Source organism: Arachis ipaensis, chromosome B4 (assembly GCF_059453495.1).
Source record: "Arachis ipaensis isolate K30076 ecotype BB chromosome B4, ASM5945349v1, whole genome shotgun sequence".
Taxonomy (NCBI): Eukaryota; Viridiplantae; Streptophyta; class Magnoliopsida; order Fabales; family Fabaceae; genus Arachis; species Arachis ipaensis.
This window is the reverse complement of record NC_142439.1, coordinates 3,493,454-3,517,119: the sequence shown is the minus strand read 5'-3', so window position 1 is coordinate 3,517,119 and position 23,666 is coordinate 3,493,454. Positions and strand designations below refer to the sequence as shown.

General features: G+C 29.5%; 1 long non-coding RNA gene and 1 pseudogene across 1 annotated transcript; one reads left to right on the top strand and one right to left on the bottom strand.

Annotated features, from left to right (window-relative positions):
- Window positions 1-189: 189 nt before the first annotated feature.
- On the top strand, window positions 190-23,666 carry LOC107635851 (protein DETOXIFICATION 16-like; annotated as a pseudogene).
- On the bottom strand, window positions 19,308-22,009 carry LOC148566499 (uncharacterized). The gene is made up of 4 exons (XR_015881354.1): window positions 21,872-22,009; window positions 21,667-21,790; window positions 21,443-21,587; window positions 19,308-19,549 (listed from the first exon to the last, which is right to left on the bottom strand). It is a non-coding gene; the product is annotated as an uncharacterized LOC148566499 (long non-coding RNA).

The window sequence follows — 23,666 nt, the reverse complement described above, 5'->3', positions numbered from 1 at the left end:
CAAGAGGTCGCCTGAGCACGTGTCTCATCGTGCTTTGTTGGGCTCCTTTCTCGGCTCTCATGTCTTCGGGACGTGGAGCGGGTGCGAGATCGGCTGGCGTCGCCGCGGGAGTGGCTGACGTCTCCGGGGGATCGGCTCCTCGGTGCTAGCTCCCATTCAAGGTTTTGTACTCTGTGTCTGAGTTCCTACATGATCTTGGCGCTATCGGCTCCCGTCCCCTCGAAGGGACACCTTTCGGGGGGTTTTGGTGTAGATCTATTGGTTAGGCTGAACGGAGGACCGCGGGTGTTCGGTCGCACGAGCCGTCAAACTCGCCCTACTCAGGCGGGTCCCTCCTCCTTCGCGAAGCTCTTCCGACGTGAGAAGTCGCTCCATGTCTACTCCAGGGTCCCCACAGATGGCGCCAATGTTCGTTACCGTGGGATCTCGAGTGGTCGGTGGATCGGGTGGTGATGAAAAGGTTAGAGAGGGAAACCCCGGGTTGATCTGGAATGGGCATTTGAGGTGTGCTCAGTGAGTTGATGGTGCCAGAGGAGAGGAGGACAAGGGGGTGGCTTCCTACAAGGGCACTCCGACAGTCAAGTTAGTGTCCGTATGAGGGGATGGCCAAATTAGATAAGATGTGACGTAACTTGGGGGGAGAGCTGTCCTCTCCCTTTATATACTGTGCAGGGCGGGCCCATGGATGACCTAGCCCACTGGCCAAGGAGCTTCTATGAGCTGTCCTAGTCCACGTGGGAGGAACAGGTCGTTCCAGACTTTGGATCGGGGACTCGGGGGCGGCCCCAAGGATACTGACCCGACTGGTGACCTGGGTTGTACGGAGTGTAAGCCGGGCGTGCCCCCGGTCGGGTGTTGGAAACCGACCCGTCGGTGGGGTTGGACTCTGGTCCGTAACAATACTAATTTGGCATAAGGACAATCACGTAACACAGGAAGGACGTCCTCTATGAGGTAGTTGCAGCGTGGGCAGCTAGTAGAGGCAGATAAATGTCTTCTTCTATTGATTGACATTTGTTAAAATAGCATCATTGACGACTAACCAAAGGAAGGAGCGAATTCGCTCCGAACCGCTCCACTTCCAAAACAGTTTGAAGACTCAATCCGGCGTGCTTTGATCCTCCCGAGGTGAGTTGTTGGCTGATTTAAGGTTGAAGCCTTCGTTCTTTCTTTTTTTTTCTCCTCCTCCCTCTACTGGAAAGTTTTGTTTAGTTTTTTTTTAAGTATTATTGAAAGACTCTCCTTGTAAGGGTGTGACCAAAGTTTCTTAAAGTCCTAAAGATTAAAGAAACAAAGGCCTTCTTTTATTTGTTTGCCCACACTCCTATCTCTATAAGTGTATGTGTTTGTCAATGACAATGATAATAAAATAATGATCAATTGCCCTAATACAAAAAAAAATGATCAATTTCCTTCATTTTTCCTGATGTCATTTCTCTGATTTACTCCAACAATTAGTTACTAATATTGTTCCTTGATTTTTTTTGTGATAATATGAAATGAAACCAAAGCCATGATATTAAGATTCAATTAATTTGTTTGGCAGAATTTCAATTATTATTAATTAAGTTAAACCTGAGTTGGGGCTGACCAAATGCAAATGAACAATGAAAAAAATAAAATGTTCATTAATTTAATTTGGGTTTGGGAAAAGAAGCACTAAAAAAAACGATGCGCATGTGAGTGGTTGACAGCACTTCCTCCTCTTTTTTCTTCCCTTTTTCTGTTCGTTTCTTCTTCCTATTCCTAATCTAAGTTGGAGATGGAGGTTATAAAGTTTATGTACTCACTACGGTAGAGGATGTCATTGTACCTGATGGCTCTAACCTTCAAGGGAGTCGTCGCGGTGGAGCAACGCCAGCGGTGGTGGTCGGGTTATGTTTTATCCAAATTTTTATTTAATTTTTGAAAAATATACATGAGAATTAGGTTAAATTAAGTGATTAACTTTGTTGTCCAATCCTTAAATATCACATATCACAAAAATGTAAAAGTGATGATTTTTATCTTATACTACAGGTCAGTAAAAGTCAACAGAAAGTTTAACTTTGTTAATATTTAAATATATCTTTAATTAGAGAAAAATTAAACATTAAATCTTTAAAAAATTAAGTTAAATTATGTGTGTTTAAAGACCACTTTAAATATTAATCTCTAAAAATATTAAGAGATCACATATATATATGTACATATTTTTCAAAGGATATATACAATTCATATAAAACTGAGTTAAAGGTGTAAAGTATAATTTTTTTTCTTTAAATATAATTTTTATTCATTGCTCTTCTTGTTAAACAAAACGGTTTTTTCAAATTATTTTTAATGCCTTTTATAATTATATAATGTATTTAAAATATTTTTTGTTTTAATAAATAATAATATGTACTATTTTAAAATTCATTCCATATATATATATATATATATATATATATATATATATATATATGGTGAACCTTTAATTATGGTGAACCTTCTTAATTTCGTCATTGAGCTTATTTCCGTAATGTTTGTGGGACATGTCAGCGAGTTGGCTCTCTCCGGCGTTTCCATGGCCACCTCCTTTTCTTCTGTCACTGGCATTGGTTTAGTGGTCAGTTCCTTTTATATCTCTTAACACTCTTTTTACGGTTTCACTAATCGGATTTTTCTCCTCTTCTTTTCTTTTATAATTTGAATTTATTAAAAATATCAAATAAATATAATCCGAACGAAACCATCCCAATATTTTGTTCGGTGTTAGTTATGAAAATATTTCAACACCAAACTCGATTACTCCCCTCCATGGCATGGAAACTATAAGCGATTACTAATTCATTGCCAACTGTTTCTATTGAATCGACTAACCTTGTGTTCAACGTCTTGTTGGTTTCATATGATGACAGATGGGAATGGCAAGTGCCTTGGATACCTTTTGTGGCCAATCATATGGACCAGGACAGCATGGCATGTTAGGCGTACACGTTCAGAAAGCCATGCTTGTTCTTATCATCTTATGCGTACCATCTCTATTATTTGGGCAAACACAAAATCCATATTGATTTTATTTAGCCAAGATCACGAAATCTCCACAGAAGTAGGAAGATATGCTCAGTTAATCATTCTATACCTTTTTGCCTCTAGTGTTCTTCAGTGTCAGACTAGATTTCTACAGACACAGAACATTGGAGTTTCAATGATGCTCAGCTCTGGAGTAGCTACTGCACTGCATGCTACTTTGTGTTGGGCGTTAGTGTTAAAATATGACTTAGGGAGTAGAGGAGCTGCCATATCAAATTGTATATCGTATTGGGTGAATGTGTTGATACTTGCATTATATATTATGTTTTCTCCAAAATGTTCACAAACTTGGACGGGTTTTTAGTGGAGGTATTCCATGACATTCCTTCTTTTTTGGAAGTTGCTATTCCTTCTGCTGTTATGGTTTGGTAAGTTTCTACTAACTGTTGCTTTTCTCACCGTTATACTGTTCGAGATCCTCTACTAATGAGTTTTTGTTTGGTTCCCATTGTGCTGAGCAGCTTGGAACTGTGGTCGTTTGAATTGATGGTACTCCTATCTGGTCGTCTTCCAAATCCAAAGTTGCAAACATCAGTATTTTCTATTTGGTTAGTTCCACATTTGATGTAGTTCTCACAATTCTTAGCTACCAGCACTTTACATGTTATTGTGGATATTATTATTTGCACCTATATTAATTAATGTTGGAAATTACAGTGTGAATACATCATTAACTATTTGGATGATCCCGTTTGGATTAAGTGGAGCTATAAGGTAACTTAATTACTGCTACATGCTTATGAATATTTAGAATTCTGTGACAACAAATGTCGAGATCAAAGTAACAATTGTAATAGCATAATTGTTTGTTTGTGTTACAGTACTCGTGTATCTAATGAACTTGGAGCTGGTAATCCTTGGTCTGCACGTTTAGCAGTGCATGTAGTGGTAGTAGCATCCATTATTGAGGGTATCCTGGTTGCAACACTGATGATAATGATACGCAATGTTTGGGGCCATGTTTACAGTAACAACGTACAAGTGGTTCGACGGGTTCACCTTTGGCATCAGCCACCAGAAGTGGTTTGTCCTCTCTTACTATTAAGAACCTGATTTCTTTTCTTTTTCTTTTCTGCTCTTTTATTTTTTCTCTTGGTTGTTCACCAAAAAAAAAATATAATACAATGTAAGATCAAATACAAAAGAAATTACTTTAGATTTTTTTTTTAGTTAGACATTTATTCATTTCAACTTCAGAAATAAATATAATGTTGAATTTGATTCATATTTGGACAACAAAAATAGAGAAAGGAATTTTTCACTGTGCCCTTATAGAGTTATAGCATTAATTGAAAAAACTTAAAGAAAAAAAGTGAACGAAAAGAAGAACGAGAAAGAAAGTGAACATTCATAAAAATTTGTCGGCTTGTGTTTGAGAATGGAGTTCCAATGGCTGAGAGAGCATTATATCAGGGGAGTTTTTTTTTGCCTTCGAAGACCTTTAAATTTCTTTCTCTCCAGATCACCCAAAAACTGTTAGCTGCTATGGCTAAGTCGTTCTTCCTCTAAACCCGTTTTCGGGCATATGTCTAATCACAAGCCACACATATGCATTCGTAATAGTTAAGCTGCCATCGTATTGTTATTCAACTCTTTAGTTTTGTATTGTTCTAAAAACTTAAAAATGATTATTGCCCTGTTTAATCTACAATAGAATCACTACTACTAACTACTATTAATGCTGGCATCCCATGCATGCTCATTCTAAAATTGTCATGCCCATGCATAACTTACATTAGGATCATCTTAACTAAGTACTATTGAATGCAGCTTCCCATGTAGAGACATTCCATAAAATTGAAACATTTTGCTACAAATCAAATTAGAATTTTTTTTAAAAAAGCACATAACTTTCATGTTAGTTATGCTTTGGTTAGCTAAAATAAAGTTCAACAAAGAAATAAAACAAACATATGAAGCAAATAAATAGAAAAAAATACAGAAAAATTAGGGATTGAATGGAAGTTGTAGTTAGATTTAGAGATATATTTATATTAACAGGGACTGAATGTGTCTATAGTTGAAATAGATACCATATTATGGGTCATTGGTGACAAACATAAATGGTGAAGATAAGTACATAGAGTTTATTTTAGAATTTTATGAAGTTATGTGATTTAAGGTTGCCAACAAAGGCTTTAAATAACATTAAAAAAGGAAAACAAATAGAACTTGGAGGCTGGATAATGTTGTAAAGATGAGGACAAATGGCAAAAACCATGTGTGGTCCTTGAGAACATAAACAAGTATACACAAATAGAATAGGTGGAGCAATAGAACAAAACTCAGCTTCATCAGCTAGTATGAACAGGAAAAATATCATGGATGATTAGGAAATTGTAGAGGGATTCGTAGTCCAAGGGTCTGAGTACGGCACTGATCAGAAGACCTCTACAAGACACGACATTAAAATAGGGATATAGAGACACAAAATTGTATTTGGCAGATGAGACATATACAAAGATATTGTGTATTCATTATGACACGAAAGACATAGAAATAATAACAAGAGATACAACCTATTTTTTATTTATTTTATTATTCTTATTAATTTTTTATAATTATATTTTTCGTTTTAAATTTTTTTAATAAAAAATAAAATAAATTGAACTTTTATAATTTGTTCTCTTTCACATCTCAAACAACAAATGAAGTTTCGCAGCAATTATTCATGTTATTGTATAAGACGGTAGTTTCAAGTGTTGAAAATGAAATTGTGGTACCTTGAATCTTAGTTATAAATAAAAGAGAATTAATATAAGCTTTTAACACTGAGGATAGTTATAGAATGTCAATGCATGAGGACTATATTCAAAAGTACTTATTAGTGGTGATTCTAATTTAAGTTATTCATTTGAATAATCTTTATTCTTCCTTTAAAACATTGTAAAACAAAATTTCAAACAACAAAAAGAAGAAGGAAGGTATCTAAGGTTTGTAGCAATATATGAGTTTCGAAGATGGTATATTTTTCAGCTATTGAGATAGGATTTGTTTGGGTGAGCTTAAAAAAAAAAGCATTATATCACTTGAAAACTCATTTCCATCCAATCAGGTATGTTATATGTCCGTTGAAAAATAATTAACGATCATCTCATCACATTCCAAGATTGATACACTTGCATTTGCCAATTATATATTACATACTCAATACACCTGAAATAAGCAACATATATTTTGACTCATAACTTGCTAAAATGCTTCTTTAAACTCAAGACTCTATCCCGACCACTCTCTACTGACAAAGAAAACTTCAACAACTACTTATTCATGCGAAATAGATTATGAAACTACTCATAAAGATCCTAATTCATGCTTAACAACACCAATTATATTTCTTAAAAATACTTGGCAGAAATAACAAAAAATAGATGTTAAGTAGAGGAGGGTAATTATGCGTTAATGATGATAAGTAAAAAGTTGGCCGTTTCAAAAATGATGGAGTAACCATTTTTTGTAACGGTAGGCTATTTGTTGAGTTATTCAAAGTGAAAGAAAATGCTGAATTATTTGTTTTTGAAGGCTGGAATGAGTTGTTCTAAAATTTTGTTAATCAACAAGATTTGACACTCAGCAAAAAATTAGAATTGAGAAAAAAACAGAATAAATATGTTTAGTGGTTTACCAAAAAAAAAGTATTGTGTGATATTAAAAAAAACAATGTATTTAGTGTTTTGGTTTACACCCAAATAGATATTTTAGTATAAAAGTAATGTAAGTTATATTTATTAGTACCGAATATAATATGACAATGTTAATCTTTTGATGATTTCTCACGGTATTTTCCACTCCAATAGGTCAAAAACTAATACGTCGCAGTACTGATCTATATTTAAGGGTTTGTTATTGGCCAATGGATTGCTACATACACAAAGTGGGATTCGAACTCCTGATACTTGTTTAAGTGGGCTCTAAAATAATAAAATTGTAGTATTGTATTTTAGAATGATGTAGTGCCTTCAATGTTGGAAATGAATAAGCTAGGAAGTTATAAAAAGGGATTTGTGAATGTTTTAGATTTATTTAAAATGCAAGAATGAAAGTATAATAACGTAAAAGTTTTTAATTAAATAAATGAGTAGTTTTTTGTAGTTTAGGGGGAAAAATTGATACACTAGGATTTACGTTTTAGGTTTTAGGCTTTAGGTTTTAGGATTTACGATTTATGATATACGATTTAGGCGGTGAATATTAGTTGTAGGGGGTTTAGTAATTAGTTGTGTTAGGGTTATTGATTAGGGTTTAAATTTGAGGGTTTATGATTTATTAGTTAGGTTTTATAATTTATGGTGAGGGTTTAGTGTTTAAGGTGTATGGTTTAGGATTTAGGGTAGAAGGTTGGTAATTATAAAAAGATTTAGTGTTTAGAGTTAAGGTTTGTGCGTAAAAATTTACGATTTACGATTTATAGTTTAAAATTTATGGTTTAGTGATTTAGATTTAAAGTTTAGAGTGAATGTAATTATTTTTGAAATAATCTAAAATGAATCAAATTATTGTAAATATAAAATTTTTTAATTTAAAATTTAAATAGATATAAGTCAAATGAATGATATATTTTAATTTGATAACAACAAACTTACTCATGTTAAAAAATTTTTAATGGGAATATTTTAAATAACTTTAGTGATTTTTTTTATTTTTTAATTTAAATATTTTATTTTTCGATAAACACATGCAATGAAATAAGAAATTCAAACCTAAAAAATTGTTGTGCGAGCGATATTTATATCTTGTCTATTTTTGAAATATGTAGAAGTTGAATGAAAATTTGGATCCAAATATTTTAGAATTAATTTGGTGTGATTTCACCCAGTTTCGGATCGGGTAAGAATTTAAAAAATAGAATAAGTTATTATTTAGGGTCGGATCCGGATCAAAGCGAATTCAGTTTCATCCGACCCATGTGCATCGTAGGAGAACTTTAAATTAATTCTAATATTATGTTATATTAATTATAAGCTTATTATTCTGTTTTTAATCATATTTGTTGAATTAGGAAATAAATCAAAGAAGAATAAAATTAGAATTTATGAAAAAATTCAAGTTCAAATGTGGATATCAATTTCTCGATATACACGTATGTTTTTTTTTTCTTTATAAATAAGTGCATTATAATTTTTGACATAAAATTTATTACGATTCAAATTTCACTTGATTCAGATTCGGTAGTGTGATTTCACCGGGTCTAAAATTGGATAAGAATTTCAAAAATAAATCTAGTCATTATTTAGAATCGAGTTGGATCAAGACGAATCTGATTTCATTCGACCCTATGCGCACTACTAATTTTTCATAGGATATATAATTTGGATATATTTTTCATTGGGTATATAATTGAGTAAAAATATGGGTGGATGAGAAGAGGAGTAATTGGGAGGTCATTTTGAACTAGTTTTAAAAAATTTTGACAAAAATTGGAGACCCGTTGGAGGTGTCTCCTTCACAAGGATGGTTATTATTGTTATGATTGTTTTTTTTTTTCGGTAATTTATTGTTATGATTGTTATTCTTTTTCTTCTTCTTCTGCTTCTTTAGGTCCATATTAGTTTTTGTTGGTATATAACATTGTTATCATATCTTATGGATCACAAAATATTCGGACCAAACCAAATAACAAAGCCCAAATAACATGTACCAAAAAAATAGTAGCTAATTAGTAATTACACATTTTTTCTCTACACTATCGACTAAAGACCAATCTTTGGACCTCATTGTAAGTACCAAAATGATTCCAATTCCTCTCAAATGAATTGTTGATAGTCCAACTATGCGATACTCCATCATTTTTGAGTAGAAACGGTGGCTCTTTTGGTCTTACCTTGTGCATATCGTGTTAGCATAACATAGTTATTAGCTAATTGCTTGTTATTTTCATGTACTAAAAGTTAAATGTCTCTTCATAATTTAGCTCAACAATATCATATTTAAAGAAAAAAAATTAGACTTTACACCTTTAACTCAGTTTTATATGAATCGTATATATCTTTTAAAAAATATGTACATATTATATATGTGATTTCTTAATATTTTTAGAGATTAATATTTAAAGTGGTCTTTAAACACACATAATTTAATTTAATTTTTTAAAGATTTAATGTTTAATTTTTCTCTAATTAAAGATATATTTAAATATTAACAAAGTTAAACTTTCTGTTAACTTTTACTGACCTGTAGTATAAGATAAAAATCATCACTTTTACATTTTTGTGATATATGATATTTAAGGATTAGACAATAAAATTAATCACTTAATCTAATCTAATTCTCATGTATATTTTTCAAAAATTAAATAAAAATTTGGATAAAACACATATATAAACCAAACCAATATCAATATTATATAAATTATCTAAATAGAAAAATGTTACATGAATATCTCAAACTATACTTTTATATAAATCGATTTAAATGAATTCAAATTATATAATATAGTAGTAAATCGAAATACGTTGATTTCAATTTCATGGTAATATTGTTTGAAGTGTAAATTGAATTGGTTAAATTCGAATTATACACTATAGTACTAAATCGAATCAGTTTTATTCGAATTAGTATGAAATAGTGTAAATCGAATCAGCTTGATTCGATTATTATTTCTATCAGATTATTGACATTTACTACTTTAAAGTTAATTATTTATTTATTCTATATTAATTTTAAAATATAAATGTCAATAAGGAAGTGCCTCATTTAGATTTAAATAAAATATCAAAAAAATCAAAACGAATAAGAATAGAAATCCAACTTTTGTGTTTTAGTTCAAATTTCAGAAAATCTACATTTTTATAAACTTATGAATTTAAAACCGAATATTAAACGATTTCTAAAAATTCATTAAAATTATCCTTTGACTTATTAGCATAGAAAAAACTATTACCGGGACTTTTGATATTAAAAAAAAATTTAATATAAAATATAGCCCTCCAAGATAGCATAGGAGTTAAAACTTGAAATTTTTTTTGAGAGCCAAAAGTAACAACTAGTTATACATTATAAAATGACCAACTATATTTATACAATATGTAATTTGACCAATTATATTTATACTGTATTTTATTTATTTCTCAAATTACATATTGTATAAATATAATTGGTCATTTTATAATTTATAACTATTTGTTACTTTTGACTCCGAAAAAAATTCAAGTTTTAACTTCTATGCTATCTTAGAGGGCTATACTTTATATTAACTTTTTCAATATCAAAAGTCCCGGTAATGATTTTTTATATGCTAATAAGTCAAAGGATAATTTTTAATGAATTTTTAGAAATCGTTTAATGTTTCGTTTAAATTCACAAGTTTATAAAAATGTAGATTTTCTAAAATTTGAACTAAAATACACAAGTTGGATTTCTATTATTTGTTTTAATTTTTTTGATATTTTATTTAAATCCAAATGGGGTACTTCTTTATTGACATTTATGTCAATAATCTGATACAAGTAGTAAATCGAATCAAGTTGATTCGATTTATACTATTCCATACTAATTCGAATTACACTAATTCGATTTAGTACTATAGTGTATAATTCAAATTTAACCAATTCGATTTATACTTCAAACATTGTTCCATGTAATTTAAATTAAAGTGTTTTGATTTACTATTATATTGTATAATTCGAATTAATTTAATTTGATTTATATAAAAATATGGTTTGAGATATTCATTTAACATTTTTTTATTTGAGTGATTTATGTAATATTAGTATTGATTTGGTTTATATAAGTGTTTTACTCTAAAAATATTAAATTTTTAAAAGAAAGAAAAAACAAATTAAAGTGTATATATTCTTTCAAGATCAAAATCAACATACATTATTCTTATTATAAACTATGCAAAAATTGACCCTTATTAAATAAGGGAGAATAATATCGTTACTAAAATTAATAGATAAAGTACATATACACTATAATTCAGGAGGAGTAATAAATTACAAAATTTTTTATGAATACCAATAATAATGCAAGTATTCTGGTCCTGCTCGAAAAATTATGTCATGGACAACATAGTTGACAACATGGACACATTATCACTCTCAATATATCTTTATTTAATTATGTTGATCTACAATTAGTATCTATTAAATGCTCATAATTTTGATAATTTGATCGGTTGCTTAAATTTTAAATATGATAGAAATTTTATTTAACACAATTTTATTTCAAACTCTAGAATCTATACACAGTTTTTCACAGTAATAAAACATTGATAGGGAGAATCCGCTAATTACCCATGTGAAAGTCTTATTAAATTTTTTGGTTAAAAAAATCTTTAATATCTGCAAATATAAGAAAAATATTATTAAAATTTTTTTTATACATATTATGAATTTCACTTAAAATACTTTATATACACCAAACTATATATTAATTAGGGACGGACCTACATTTAATAAAGAGGAAACATTTGTCTCTATGTCTCTGTTGAGCCTAATGTATCCAAGCAAAATAAGTTAAGATCAGTAGTTAAAGAAGTGAGAAAGCAAATATGTTTGGCAGGACCTTTAATTATGGTGAATCTTCTTAATTTTGTCATTGAGCTTATTTCCATAATGTTTGTGGGTCATGTCAGCGAGTTGGCTCTCTTCGGCGTTTGCATGGCCACCTCCTTTTCTTTTGTCACTGGCATTGGTTTAATGGTCAATTCTTTTTATATTTCTTAACACTCTTTTTACGGTTTCACTAATCAGATTTTTCTCTTTTTTTTCCTTTATAATTTGAATTTATTAAAAAATATCAAATAAATATAATCCGAACTGAGCTATCCCTATATTTTATTCGGTGTTAGTTATGAAAATATTTCAACACCAATTTGATTACTCCCCTCCATGGCATGAAAACTAGAAGCGATTACTAATTCATTGCTAACTGTTTCTATTGAATCGACTAACCTTGTGTTCAACTCCTTGTTGGTTTCATATAATGATGGGAATGGCAAGTGCTTTGAATACCTTTTGTGGTCAATCATATGGAGCAGACATCATGGCATGTTAGGTATACACATTCAGAAAGCCATGCTTAATAAAATTTCTTAATGGTCACGTTAAAATATTTTAATTTTAATACAAAAATTTTTTAATTTTGTTATTGAAATTTTTTAAGATTCTGAATTTGATGACTGTTTTTATACTTAATAGTTGAATTTTTAATTAATAAAATTTAATTAATTCTTTCTTAAAATAATTAAATTGTCATTTATTTCATTTTGGTTTGTTTATTTCTTTGAAAAAAATTACATAAAATTAAAATTGCTGAAACTGAAAATTAATGTATTATGTTTAAATATATGCTAACGCTCTTTTTAATTAGTGTTTTTTTTGTTGTAATTATCAGTATAAAAATAATTGAAATCAAATTAGTAAGAGAAAATTTGCCAATAATAATAATGCTTTATTTTTTTATTTATCTTTTTTTAATTTTATTTATCACAACTCTTTCACTTTATTAGTATTCTTAAAAACTAATTTTCTTTTTTATTATGCAATTTCAATTTAAATATTGTGATTTCATTTCAATATTATATTTAAAATAGACTATTATTGATATTTATACTTTTATAGGCACTAAAACAAATAAAACTCTCAAACTTTAAATTCCGCACAAAAAATACAACAAAATACTAAATAAAAATATTTCTACAAATATAATTGAGTCAAAAGAATAAAAATTTTTAAATATTATAAAATTCAATAATTATAGAAAATTTTTTTATTTAACAATAATAAAAAAATCCAAAAGAAATTCAAATTTTAAAACACAATATGTATATATAATTTTAATTTAATTCGAGTCTCAATCCTATCTTTGATAAAAAAAAAAGTAGATTTTGAAAAAAAAAATTTTTAAACAGGGAATTAACCTAATGTCATCCTTAGCCACCATTTTTTATGCTTCTATAAAACTCAACTAAATATAAACCTAATCTATTGTGTTACAACAGACTCTTCATAAGTTTTATCATCTGAGAGTAACTTGTTCTTCTTTATAAACTTCTTCATTCCACAACTTATGTAAGAATATATAAATTAGTCCATGGAGGGAGAATACAAGAATAATACCGGTGTCTCTGTTGAACCTAGTGTATCCAAGCAAAATAAGTTAAGATCAGTGGTTAAAGAAGTGAGAAAGCAAATATGTCTGGTAGGACCTTTAATTATGGTGAATCTTCTTAATTTCGCCATTGAGCTTATTTCCATAATGTTTGTGGGTTATGTCAGCGAGTTGGCTCTCTCTGCCGTTTCCATGGCCACCTCCTTTTCTTCTGTCACTGGCATTGGTTTAGTGGTCAGTTCCTTTTATATCTTTTAACACTCTTTTTACGGTTTCACTAATCAGATTTTTCTCCTCTTCTTTTTCTTTGTAATTTGAATTTATTAAAAAATATCAAATAAATATAATCCGAACCGAACCATCCCAATATTTTGTTCGGTGTTAGTTAAGAAAATATTTCAACACCAAACCCAATTACTCCCCTAGAACCGATTACTAATTATTGTCAACTGTTTCTATTGAATCGACTAACCTTGTGTTTAACTCCTTGTTGGTTTCATACAATGACAGATGGGAATGGTAAGTGCCTTGGATACCTTTTGTGGCCAATCATATGGAACAGGATAGCATGACATGTTAGGTGTACATATTTAAAAAGGCATGCTTAATAAAATTTCTTAATAGTGACGCTAAAATATTTTAATTTTAATACAAAAATTTCTTAATTTTGCTTTTGAAATTTTTTAAGATTCTGAATTTGATGACCGTTTTTATACTTAATAGTTAAATTTTTAATTAATAAAATTTAATTAATGCTTTCTTAAAATAATTGAATTGTCATTTATTTTATTTTGTTTTGTTTATTTTTTTGAAAGATATTACATAAAATTAAAATTGCTGGGACTAAAAATTAATGCATTATGTTTAAATATATGTTAACGTGCTTCTTAATTCGTTTTTTTTTTGGTAATTATTAGTGTAAAAATAATTGAAATCAAATTAGTAAGAGAAAATTTGTCAATAATAATAATAATGCTTTACTTTCTCTATTTATCTTTTTTTTTAATTTTATTTGTCACAACTCTTTCACTTTATTAGTATTCTTAAAAACTAATTTTCTTTTTTATTATGCAATTTCAATCTAAATATTGTGATTTCATTTCAATATTATATTTAAAATAGACTATTATTGATATTTATACTTTTTATACTTTCATAGGCACTAAAACACATAAAATTCTTGAACTTTAAATTCCACACAAAAAATTCAACAAAATACTAAATAAAAATATTTCTACAAATAGGGTCAAAGGAATAAAATTTTTTAAATATTATAAAATTCACTAATTACAGAAAATTTTTTATTTAACAATAATAAAAAAAATCAAATGAAATTCAAATTTTAAAACACCATATGTATATATAATTTTAATTTAATTCGAGTCTCAATCCTATCTTTGATAAAAAAAAAAGAGAGAGAGTAGATTTTGAAAAAAAATTATTTCAAACAGGGGATTAATCTAATGTTATCCTTAGCCACCATTTTTTATGCCTCCATAAAACTCAACTAAATATAAATCTAATCTACTGTGTTACAACACACTCTTCATAAGTTCTATCATCTGAGACTAACTTGTTCTTTCTTATAAACTTCTTCATTCAACAACTTATGTAAGAATATATAAATTAGTCCATGAAGAGAGAATACAAGAATAATATCGGTATCTTTGTTGAGCCTAATGTATCCAAGCAAAATAAGTTAAGATCAGTGGTTAAAGAAGTGAGAAAGCAAATATGTCTGGTAGGATTTATGGTGAATCTTCTTAATTTTGCCATTGAGCTTATTTCCATAATGTTTGTGGGTCATGTCAGCGAGTTGGCTCTCTCCGACGTTTTCATGGCCACCTTTTTTTCTTCTATCACTGGCATTGATTTAGTAGTCAGTTCCTTTTATATCTCTTAACATTCTTTTTATGGTTTCACTAATCGGATTTTTCTCCACTTCTTTTCCTTTATAATTTGAATTTATTAAAAAATATCAAATAAATATAATCCGAACTGAACCATCCCAATATTTTGTTCGGTGTTAGTTATGAAAATATTTCAACACCAAACCCGATTACTCCCCTCCATGGCAAGGAAACTAGAAGCGATTACTAATTCATTGCCAACTGTTTCTATTGAATTGACTAACATTGTGTTCAACTCTTTGTTGGTTTCATATAATGACAGATGGGAATGGCAAGTGGCTTGGATACTTTTTATGGCCAATCGTATGGAGCAGGACAGCATGGCATGTTAGGCGTACACGTTCAGAAAGTCATGCTTAATAAAATTTCTTAATTTTGCTATTGAAATTTTTTATGATTCTGAATTTAATAACCATTTTTATACTTAATAGTTAAATTTTTAATTAATAAAATTTAATTAATGCTTTCTTAAAATAATTGAATTGTCAATTATTTCATTTTGGGTTGTTTATTTCTTTGAAAAAAAATTACATAAAATAAAAATTGCTGAGACTGAAAATTAATGTATCATGTTTAAGTATATGCTAATGTACTTCTTAATTCGTTTTTTTGGTAATTATCAGTGTAAAAACAATTGAAATCTAATTAGTAAGAGAAAATTTGTCAATAATGGTAATACTTTATTCTTTTTATTTATTTTTTTTAAGTTTATTTGTCACAACTCTTTCACTTTATTTGTATTCTTAAAAACTAATTTTCTTTTTTATTATGCAATTTCAATCTAAAAATTGTGATTTCATTTCAATATTATATTTAAAACAGACTATTATTGATATTTATACTTTTATGGGCACTAAAACACATAAAACCCTCGAACTTTAAATTCCATACAAAAAATTCAACAAAATACTAAATAAAAATATTTCTACAAATATAATTGGGTCAAAAGAATAAATTTTTTAAATATTATAAAATTCAATAATTACAGAAACTTTTTTATTTAACAATAATAAAAAAACATCCAAATGAAATTGAAATTTTAAAACACAATATGTATATATAATTTTAATTTAATTTGAGTCTCAATCCTATCTTTGATAAAAAAAAAAAGAGTAGATTTTGAAAAAAATTATTTTAAATAGGGAATTAACCTAATGTCATCCTTAGCCACTATTTTTTATGCCTCCATAAAACTCAACTAAATATAAACCTAATTTATTGTGTTACAACACACTCTTCATAAGTTCTATCATCTGAGACTAACTTGTTCTTCCTTATAAATTTCTTAATTTCACAACTTATGCAAAAATATATAAATTATTCCATGGAGGGAGAATACAAGAATAATACCCATTTCTCTATTGAGCCTAATGTATCCAAGCAAAATAAATTAAGATCTGTCGTTAAAGAAGTGAGAAAGCAAATATGTCTGGCAGAACCTTTAATCATGGTGAATCTTCTTAATTTCGCCATTGAGCTTATTTCCATAATGTTTGTGGGTCATGTCAACGAGTTAGTTCTCTCTGAAGTTTTCATGGCCAACTCCTTTTCTTCTGTCACTGGCATTGGTTTAGTGGCCAGTTCCTTTTATATCTCTTAACACTCTTTTTACGGTTTCACTAATCGAATTTTTCTCCTCTTCTTTTCCTTTATAATTTGAATTTATTAAAAAATATCAAATAAATATAATTCAAACTGAACCATCCCAATAATTTGTTTGGTGATGGTCATGAAAATATTTCAACACCAAACCCGATTACTCCCCTCCATGACATGGAAACTACAAGCGATTACTAATTCATTGCCAACTGTTTCTATTGAATCGACTAATCTTGTGTTCAACTTCTTGTTGGTTTCATATAATGATAGATGAGAATGGCAGGTGTCTTGGATACCTTTTATGACCAATCATATGGAGTAGGACAGTATGACATGCTTAATAAAATTTCTTAATGGTGACGCTAAAATATTTTAATTTTAATACAAAAATTTTTTAATTTTGCTATTGAAATTTTTTAAGATTCTGAATTTGATGAGCATTTTTATACTTAATAGTTGAATTTTTAATTAATAAAATTTAATTAATACTTTCTTAAAATAATTGAATTGTCATTTATTTTATTTTGTTTTGTTTATTTCTTTTAAAAAAAATTACATAAAATTAAAATTACTGTGACTGGAAATTAATGTATTATGTTTAAATATATGCTAAGGTGCTTCTTAATTCGTTTTTTTTTGTAATTATCAGTGTAAAAATAATTGAAATCAAATTAGTAAGAAAAAATTTACCAATAATAGTAATACTTTATTTGTTTTCTATTTATCTTTTTTTTTTAATTTTATTTGTCACAACTCTTTCACTTTATTAGTATTCTTAAAAACTAATTTTCTTTTTTATTATGCAATTTCAATCTAAATATTGTGATTACATTTTAATATTATATTTAAAATAGACTATTATTGATATTTATACTTTTATAGACACTAAAACACATAAAACTCTCGAACTTTAAATTCTGCACAAAAAATTCAACAAAATACTAAATAAAAATATTTCTACAAATATAATTGGGTCAAAAGAATAAAATTTTTTAAATATTATAAAATTCAATAATTACAGAAACCTTTTTATTTAACAATAATAAAAAAAAATCCAAATGAAATTCAAATTTTAAAACACAATATGTATATATAATTTTAATTTAATTCGAGTCTCAATCCTATCTTTTGATAAAAAAAAAGAGAAGAAGAAGATAGTAGATTTTGAAAAAAATTTATTTCAAACAGGGGATTAACCTAATGTCATCCTTAGCTACTATTTTTTATGCCTCCATAAAACTCAACTAAATATAAACTTAATCTCTTGTGTTACAACACACTCTTCATAAGCTCTATCATCTGAGACTAACTTGTTCTTCTTTATAAATTTCTTAATTCCACAATCTATGTAAGAATATATAAATTAGTCCATGGTGGGAGAATACAAGACTAATACCCGTGTCTCTCTTGAGCCTAATGTATCCAAGAAAAATAAGTTAAGATCAGTGGTTAAAGAAGTGAGAAAGCAAATATGTCTGGCAGTACCTTTAATTATGGTGAATCTTCTTAATTTCGCCATTGAGCTGTTTGTGGATCATGTCAGTGAGTTGGCTCTCTCCGGCATTTCCATGGCCACCTCCTTTTCTTCTGTCACTGGCATTAGTTTAGTAGTCAGTTCCTTTTATATCTGTTAACACTCTTTTTACGGTTTCACTAATCAGATTTTTCTCCTCTTCTTTTTCTTTATATTTTGAATTTATTAAAAAATATCAAATAAATGTAATCCGAATTGAACCATCTTAATATTTTGTTCGGTGTTAGTTATGAAAATATTTCAACACCAAATCCGATTACTCTCTTCCATGGCATAGAAACTAGAAGCGATTACTAATTCATTGCCAACTGTTTCTATTGAATCGACTAACCTTGTGTTCAACTCTTTGTTGGACGGGCTGCAGGGTGTTGTTTCAGGAATTGTCAGACGATGCAGTTGGCAAAAAATGAGTATTTTTATTAACTTAGGGTCATATTATGTAGTTAGAGTTTCATTAGCTATTGTGTTAATTTTCGCCTTACATCTGTTAGCTATTGTGTTAGCTTTCGCCTTACATCTTGAAGTAAAGGTATGTAAATACCAAATTGAAATCTATTGTTTTTATTTGTGAACGGTCTTAATTATTTTAGATCGAGATATGTCCTATACACAAAAAGGTAAATTAATTATATTATATAGTGTATTTTAATAAGTATTATATTATTTAAAAATTAATTAAATAATATATAAATTAATGTTAAATTTAAATTATTTTATATTAAAAATATTTTATAGAATAATTATTTAATAATTTGTATATAATTTTTTATAATTATTCAATTAAAATATAATATAAATTAAAATATAATTTATTATTTAAAAAATTTGAATATCTATTTTTAAAAAAAAACAGACTTTTTATATTAGAATTATGCAAAATTATATCTTCATTTGTTGCTTCTATTTTTATATTTATTTTAGTTGTCATAGTTTGTCTTTTCATATGGTGTTTTTTGAGTTGTAAACAATTAAAAAATATTTTAAAAATAAATGAGAATAAAAATACCAAAAGTATAAATTAGTTTTATAATTATGATAGATTTGAATATATAACACCCTAACTATCAAAAGTCACACTTCCGGCTGCGCCACTCTGATAGCTTGGGTATTACAATGACTCTTGAAATATTTAGTACTATATGAGCCTGTTAAAATTTTCCCGAATATTCGAAACATACATCCATAGGTTACAATACTTACAAATAATTCATATACATACATATATATACACATCATATCAATATAAAAACTTCACACATCAAAACTCTTATCCCTCTTGCAAAATGCGCTAGAAATAAAGGCGAGGGAAAAAATAAATAAAAACTAAGATCATACAAAATAATGTCGAATAAACAGAAAACGAATATAACTCTTCTGAAGCTTCGTCGTCCATATCCTGAAAAGGGAAAAACCTGTAGGGGGTGAGAACCTAACCACACGGTCTCACCACGGAGTTTTAAAGTTGTCATAAAAAGATATTTAATAAGAAAACTGTTTTCAAATTCGGTGATTATCATGCCTTATGAATCTTTTAAAAACCAATAAGTAAACGTTCAAAACCTTTTCAAAGAAACAAAGTTTAATCTTTCAGAAATCTGAAACCTTTCCTTAAAAGAAAATCTCAATCAGAAACCAACCTCACAATCAACAACACAATCATTAATTCAGCACCAAAATTCATTCTCAAATGTAGCACATCAGGACAAACACAGGCAAGACAGACAAGGAAAGCACAAGTAGGTAGCAGTTACAACAAATAGTTCAAGTAGCAGTTAAGAACAGTTTAGCAATTAGACAAACCCAAACAAGTTCAAACCCAAACAGAGCATACAAATGCATATGATGCATGCCTGTCCTATGGCTGATGAGGCTCTTCTGTCGGTTATCCAGCCAACCCAACAAGTCTGAATTGTCCTTAGACTGTCCCCCGTCGCGCATCCCCATGAGTCTATGCATAGATTTTACATTCATACATCATTCAAATCACTCACTAGGGGCTATCCATACCCGGGAATTTATACGTGTCCGGTCACCCTTACGACGTAGGGTCAACAGAGTATCGAGATCCAACCTGGAACACGTGATGGCAAGCCACGGTTCTTTACCCAGAGAACTCGTATCTCAGATAAACGTGCGGAAGCCACATATGTTTATTCATAATCATTCGTCCATCATCATTTCCGCATTTCATTAACATTTCATACCAAACCAATCATCATTCAAGCCATAAGTCACTTTTTATTTCTCAAATCTCTTCAAACTCATAATTCAACTTTCCTCAAAATCAATTTCCTTTTCAAGTCTTAGTCGCTTAATATAACATTTTACAAAACTTCCAAGAGACTTTCAATCATAACCGTAAAACGGAACTTTCTTTGAGAAGACACAAGACTTTAGGGAAGAATAACCTGCCTCACTTCTCAAACTCTTTAGAAATCCTCGGAATCATAATTACTCAAACTAAAATCATTTAAAATGGAGACTCAAAACCAAAACCAATGCATATAGGCCAAAAGTTCCGAACCAGTTTCAAAACCAACATTATTTAAGTCCAAAAAACCCAATTTCTTTTCATTCTTAAATCAGAAACTTTCCCAAAGGCTCGGATTTGTTTAGTTAAAATTTAAAGAATACTTCAAAAGTAATACGAAATTAAGTAATCAGAGCTCAATTTCCTTTAAAATCTGCTAAAACTCCTCCAAAGGTATTTCTTTGACCAAACCTCAAAACATAAGTCCCCTCATGTTTAACTCAAACTTAAAACATAAGCATTCCTTAAAAGATTAAACTTGAATCTCCTGTTTCTTAATAAATCAAGAACCAAACAACAGAACCTCTCAAATCCAGTCCTTTTCTAAATCATATCTTAAAACAAAATCTTAAATTTCATAAAATTTCGACAACATCTCCCCTAAAACTTGGACTTTGCCACCCGTTTCGGGTCCCAACCAAACCAGTATACAACCCCTTCCACGGGTTCAAAACCAAATCAGTTTAAAATCAGACTAATTTCGAAAATTCATATCCTTCTCATAATTCAAGAAATCAAATCCAAACTCAATCCATTTTCAATGAACCAAACTCGTTTTCCAAAATTGTAATGGAATATTTCAGCAACCAACCATGTAACCAAATCAAACAACAATCCAATATAACCACAAATACGTTCATCACAAAACAGCTCAGCAATATATAAGGCTTATATAACAACAAAAGCACATTTATCACATTAATATCCATTTATAACAACTCCAAATCATAAAACTAAGTTCTTTGAAAAAGCCCCTACCTCGACACGTTCAAACCACAATCCAAATGCCTAAAGAAATTCCTTTCCTCTCGACCCGAAATCAATGCAACTGAAACCTCAGCTCTGCTCGCTTCCTCAAAAGCAGAACAGCCTCAAACGTGACATGCGGCCCGGTTTCTAATTCCTAAAACATCAATATCGTGGAAACCTCAAAACACATATCAAAAAACCAAAGGCGAGGATCCCGGGGTAGAGACACTTACTGGAATAAAAGAACGACACGCCAACCACCCCAAACTTAACCGGCAGCAGCTCCGACAGCGGCCAGGGGCTTCAGTGGCTCAGCAACAACCTTAATTTTTGACATGCAAACCCATAAAGTTAACCCTACAACATCTATACATCAGAATCCTTAACCACAGGTAGCTAGAATAATTACAGAAGGAGCTTCAAGGCGCGGCAACTCACCGGAAAAAGAAGAATGACAGAAGTGGAGCAGCGGCTCCGATGGCGACCTCCGGCAGCGGCGATGGAGACAGCCTCACGGACGGCGGCGTGGTTTGGCGGTGGGCGGACCGGCGGCGACAGATTCGACGCGCGTCTCCTCTCTCCGTGGCTGAGCACCCTCGCGATTCTGTTTCCTCCCTCGCACATCCTTCTCTTGTGACAGAACAGTGGCGGTGACGGCATGGAGCACGGCACGGCGGTGGTGACAGAACCGGCCTTTCCTCTTTCGCGCATCTCTTCTTCGCGACGGCGCAGCTGGCGGCGGCAAGGACGAACAGCGGCGACGGGTTGACGGCGGCGCGAGCTTCTCCTTCTCTTTGCGGTTCTAGAGGCGGCCCGTGGACGAACCGGCAACCCGCGGCCTCCTCCTTCGCCGGCGCTCTCCCTCTCTCTCTTGGATCCACCCTCTTCTCTCGCAACCCTCACTCCATTTTCTTTCTTTTTCCTTCTTTCTGTTCTTTACTGTGTGTGTGGGTGAGTTGTGTGTGTGCACCGTGGGTGTGGGGTGAGTGGGGTGAGGTTAGTGTATTGTTAGGGTTTGAGGTGGTGTGGGGTAGATTAGGAAATTTAAATAAAAATAGGGATAATAATGTAATTTTATAAAATAAATAAAAATAGAATAATAATTGAAAATCAAATTAAATATAGAGTATTTATCTCAAAAATACCTTTTAAATATAATTTTTAAATTATTTTCATTCAAATACTAAATTAACAAAAATTGGAGATAAGTAATTTAATTCTTCTTTATTTATAAAGTAAGGTTAGAAATCTAAATATTTAAAAGTAAGATATATAAAATATTTACTATTTATTTATTTTATTTTATAAGAATTCTAAATAATAAATAAGAATTTACTCAATTGATGTATAAAAATCTCTAAAAATATGATTTTAAATAAATATAATAGACCATAAATATTTAATTAATAATTTTTTAAAATTAGGAGTCTTACAGAATATACCTATTAAAAAGATGTGTCAAATTTAAATTTATTTGGGTTTAAAAAAATGAACGAGAATAAAAATATTTAAAATATAAATATAAAATTATAAATTAATTTTATAATCATAATATATTTAAATGTATTTAGTAAGAAAATACGACAAATTTAAATTTATTTGAAGAAATTTTTACTAATTAGTACGAGAGATTAAGAAAGAAAGAGTAGCATAGTCTTATAGTATGCATAAAAAAAATTAAATAATATAGTAGTAAAACTATTAATATGTTTAAGTTGTCAAATTTTAATATTTGTAACTAAAAATTTTTATAATTATTATTATAATACTTTTAATATATATTTATTGTATTTTATTAATATTTTATGCTTTAATTAAATAATTATAGTTAAGATTTTTTTAATTTTTTCTTAAAAGATAATTAGTTAATTTTTAGGTAAGTAAAATTACTAATATAAAATTATTAAAAAAATATAATTTAAATATAATATAAAAAAATTTAAATATTAATTTTTATATAATAAGAATAAATATTCTGCAGGAACTTTGGCTTGGAATTATATGTGTCCTTGTCGTTCAAGTACTTGGTCTGATAATCATAACTGTACGGATTGATTGGAAGAAAGAGGTGTCTACTCTTTTGTCTTTTTAGTTTTTCTTTCAAATTTTAGTTTTGCGTATTAATTACTGAAATGGTTAAATTTATTTCTTTTTGTAGGCAAGGATAACTAGCGAAAGAGTTAATAATTTAGGACAGACAAATATTGAAAGATTTAATAATTCATTTATCTAA